Source organism: Chrysochloris asiatica, unplaced genomic scaffold, assembly GCF_000296735.1.
Source record: "Chrysochloris asiatica unplaced genomic scaffold, ChrAsi1.0 scaffold00075, whole genome shotgun sequence".
In the NCBI taxonomy this organism is placed as follows: domain Eukaryota; kingdom Metazoa; phylum Chordata; class Mammalia; order Afrosoricida; family Chrysochloridae; genus Chrysochloris; species Chrysochloris asiatica.
The window spans coordinates 6,718,107-6,722,857 of record NW_006408593.1 but is presented as its reverse complement, the minus strand read 5'-3'; positions in this window follow the sequence as shown (position 1 = coordinate 6,722,857).

Genomic DNA, 4,751 nt, shown 5'->3' with positions numbered 1-4,751 from the left:
ATTTAATGTTATGTTTATGATAATATTATTGTAATTACAGTTGAAGTGTTGGCTCACTGGGGTGTAAAACTAAAACAGTTTTAATATATTCTAGCAAAAACTCCTCTAAGTGCTCAGCTGATCCCTTTCTTTTATGAGAACTAGTTACTACTGCCCTGTACCCCTGGTATGTTGTAAAAAGTGCATTATTGTTGTTGTTCTTGTTTAGTGCTGTCAACTTGGTTTTTGACTCATAGTGACCCTGTATAGAGTTTCTGATGAGCGAAGGGTGAGTTTGAACCAACAACCTTACAGTACAAATCAAGCTTGTGGTCCAGTGAATTATAGTATCACACGAGGACTCCACACAAAGAGCATTGGAGGGGAAAAGGATAACCATTTTAGGATAATGCAATATTCAGGAACAAATTCTATCTCTTCTTGCATTCCAGTTAGGGAAGGATAGGCTTATGCAACCAGTCCTATTGTCTAGGTGGTACAAACAGTTAAGCTCTCTACTGTTTTTGTTGTTCTGTCTAGTAGGTTCTAACTCATAGTGACCCCATATAGGTTTCTCAGGAACAACTGGTGAGTTGAAACCATCAACCTAGCAGTTAACAGTCCTGAGAATAAAAGTGGGCGGCTGAAAGTAGGGCTCAGAGCAAGAATTGCCACTTCAGGTATAAGAGCTTGCTCTGAGACCTGCTTCAGGCCGGGGCCATAAGAACAACCAGGCATGGCTAGGCAAGTCCCCAACAGAATATCTTAAGAGACACAAATGCAGGGTAAAGAGCACACTCGTAAAACTGTCATAATTGAAGACTCACAGGCCAGGTGGCAGGAATGGATAATAGATAAGATGAGGGCGGCAGGACTGGAAAAAGTCTTAGTACTATAGGTTACTTATGTGATGTTATGTTTAAATCTATTGGATCCCAGGGTTTCTGAATGCTCCATTGGGTAAAAGTTGTAATCCTAGTTTGCATATCCCCCTCCCATGGTGTGTCCCAAAACCCTATATAAGGTGTGGTTTGTGAACTGCTTGGGGTCGAGCTTTGGTGAGCTGATGCAGTAACACTGCTGTGACACTGCTGTAACACCGCTGAACACTACACTGCCAGCCGCCACTCGACCCTAGCATGCTAGCTTGAATAAAGCCCGCCTGCTTTTGCATTATCTTTGTCTCTTGGTCTCCTTATTGGGTGGTGGTCTCGGACCCTAACACAGTCCACTGCTGATCCTATAGCACCACATCAGTATTCCAACTACTCACCAAAATAATGGCAGTTCAAAGCCCCCAGAGGTGCTTCCAAAGAAAATCCTGGCACTCTGATTCCAAAAGGTCGCAGCCATGGAAACTCTATGGAGTATAATTCTTCTCTGACATGAATGGGCCACCTGGAGTTAGAAATGACCCCACAAGAACTGATTTGGGTTTTGACTTTGTCTAAAGTCCAGGAATCACTTGACAAACTTGAGTGCCTGGAATAAAGAGTTGATTGAATACAGAAGTTGTCAAAGACTTTACTTGGAACCACGATCAACACTCTGGGATGCAGCAGTCAATACATCAAACAACTTACTGTGTTAGGCACATCTACTAAACAAGACCTCTCTGAAGTGTTCAGGAGCAAAGATGTCACTTTGAGGATGAAAGTGTGCCTGACCCAAGCCTGCCCCAAAGCTAGATAATGACTAAAGGAGACCAGAGAAGAATTGGTACATTTGAATTCTGGTGTTGGCAAAGGATACTGAATGTACCATGGACTGCCAAAATAAAAAAAAAAAAAACAAAAAAACAAGTCTGTTTTAAAGTACACCAAGAATACTCCTTAGAAGCAAGGATGATCAGACTCTCACCAATTTTGAACATGTTATCAGAAGGGACCAATTCCTGAGAAAGGAAATCATGTGTGGCAAAGTAGATGGTCATCAATTAGATGAATTGACACAGTGGGCTCAAACAATTGTGACAATTTCACAGGATGGAGCAGTGTTTCATTTTGTTGTGCATAAGGTTGTTATGGGTCAGAAGCTACTTTAAGATATCTAACTGCTGACCACAAAGTCGGCAGTTCAAACCCACCAGAAGCTCTGTGGAAGAAGGATGTAGCTATCTGCTCCTGTAATTACTTACAGCCTCACAAATCCTATATAAAGAAAAAGTGGTATTTGTATTCCAGGCTGGTGTTTAGCAGCCCAGTGCTAACAGAACAGAAAAATAAACAAACAACAAAACAAAACATTAAGGTAGAATGACATGGTGGAACCAACTACCACAGAAGATGAATCTGTGTACTGATGTCCACAGATTGCAGAGGTGAAAACACAGTGGAAGCTGAGATTGTAATCCCAGGATTTCACAGGAAGGTGAAGCAAGGGGAAATGAACAGTAAAGGAAGTTTGTGTGGTAACACCAGAAGAGCTCAGGTGGAGCCTTTCCAGGGACCCTATCAATTTGAAGTCTCATTTCATTCATTAGATCTATATCATGTTGTTGTGAAGTGCCATTGAGTTGGTTCCAACCCATAGCGACTCTGTATAGGGTTTCTGAGGAGCAGCTGGTGAGCTTGAACTGCTGACCTTGCAGTTCAAATGGCTTTGCAGTCTGGTTCTTTAACCCACAGTGCCTCACCAGGATTCCTGATAGCTATGTATCTATTTGTTTGTTTGTTTGGGACATTGTTTTTGTATTTCTAATTCAAAATTGTTGTTTTCCATCATCTTCCCAAATATTTCTTTGAGATTTTTAACTTATTTTTTTAATGTAATGTTCAAGTTTTCTTACCTTTAAGGACCAACTGGTGAGTTCAAACTGTCATCCTTGGGGCTCTAAGTCCAATGCTGATCTTACAACATCAGAGCAGGAGTCAAGGCCCTTAAATTTCCCTTTTATACTCCACATGTTTCTTAATTTATTATGTGCCAGGAACAGTTTTAAAACTGTATTTATGCTGTTTTATTTTAATATGCACAAAAAGCCTATAGGTATGTAAGGCTATTTTCCAACTTTTGGAAGGAGAAACTGAGGAAAAGAGGGGTTAAATGCCTTAATTTCCATATAGCTTACAAATGGTAGAACGAAACTTGAAAAATCTAACTCTTATTTATTAACTTGCATGGACCACTTGTGTGGTCTTCCCTCTTCTATCTAGGCCACCATTTTGAAACTATGCATTATAGGTGAGAATCTGATCTTTTCTAAGATGAGAATATATCCCTGTTCTTGCTGACCTGTTTACACACACACATGTACACAGACTGCTAACTTCTTTTAACATTAGGAAAAATGACTCAGTCTTTTGTTACTTCATCTTTCTTTGCTCAATGACTTATGTACCTTTTATATCGGCCTTTATTTTATCTTAAAAAAAATGCCACATATTAAAGATTCTGCCATCATATTTAGAGCACTGGAGAAGAATGATTCCATCCCAAACAACATTCATTCATTCTTTATGTTCTTGGGATGAGACCTTTACACTCTCTGAGCTTCAATTTCCTTTTCCATAAGGAAGATAATTTGACCCACTTCACATGTGGCTATCAAGATTGTATAAAATGCTGTATAAAACCCTAAACACCTTTGTACACATATGGTGCAATAGGAAGTAATTTGTCTTTTATTCTATTGTCTCTTCATTGCTCCTTGAAAAATGAAATTTATCTTGCTCCTCCATCCCCTGAAATGCTCTAGAGTTTAAGTAGGTAAGTTACATCTCTCACACAGTAACTTTATCAGGGAAGAAAGAATTATGTATTTGAAAGTAGAGAAAAATGAGGCCAAAGAGTGACACAGGGGAATTGGAGCCAGAGCAGTTTCAATGCAGTCTAAATCCATCTTGTTTTATCATAGTGATTCTTGTTTTTCTTCCTCAGTGTTTTTTTCTTAAATTTCATTACATAGTATTTGTGCCTGTATTCAGGGCTAAATAAAGAAGAAAAAATGAGAAAAACAACAACAACAACACATTCATTCAACTCTCCGTTAAAGAAGGTATTTTCATCAGCTTACACACTGTGGGATAAAGCACTGGACCACAAGACTGTTTTGAACAACAAAATTGATGGTTCAGACTCACAGCTGCTCCCTAGAAAACCTATGAGGGTCATTATGAATTGGAACTAACTCGAGGGCACTTAACAACAACAACAACAACAAAACGTATTTTAAAAAGTTCAAATTAGAATTAGAGTTCCAAGATGGTGGATCGGGTAAACATGCAGTAAGGAGCTCTGTCAGCAACAACACAGAATACCGAACCAAGCAGGTTCAGGGGATGGTGCTAGAACTCTGAACCCACATATAAAAGAATATTTAGAAGCTTGGAATGCTTACAGCTAGGGGAATTTGTAGTAGAATCAAGAAATCCATTGCTTTCTATTTCAAGACACTCAACTGCTCCAGAGCCACCGTCTTAAGAGAGAAAAAGTGGGGAAAGGATCAGAACAGCCATGAATGCCTGACTGAAATGCAGAGGTACAGGTGTGGACATTCTTCTTTTGGTATCTGTTCATTTGTCTCTTGCTGTCTGTGTGCCTCCATTCTGGTGACTAGAGGAGATGCCTGGCGGGTTCTACTATGCATGCACACAGATCTCCTTGGAATTTAAAGTGACAGTTTCCACTAAAAACCAAACGGCCACCACTCATCTGTCAGTCTGCCGTACTGTGGTAGCTTGTGAGTTGCTGTGATTCTGAAAGCTATGCCACTGGTATTTTAAATACCAGCAGGGTCACCCATGGTGGACAGATTTCAGATGAGCTTCCAG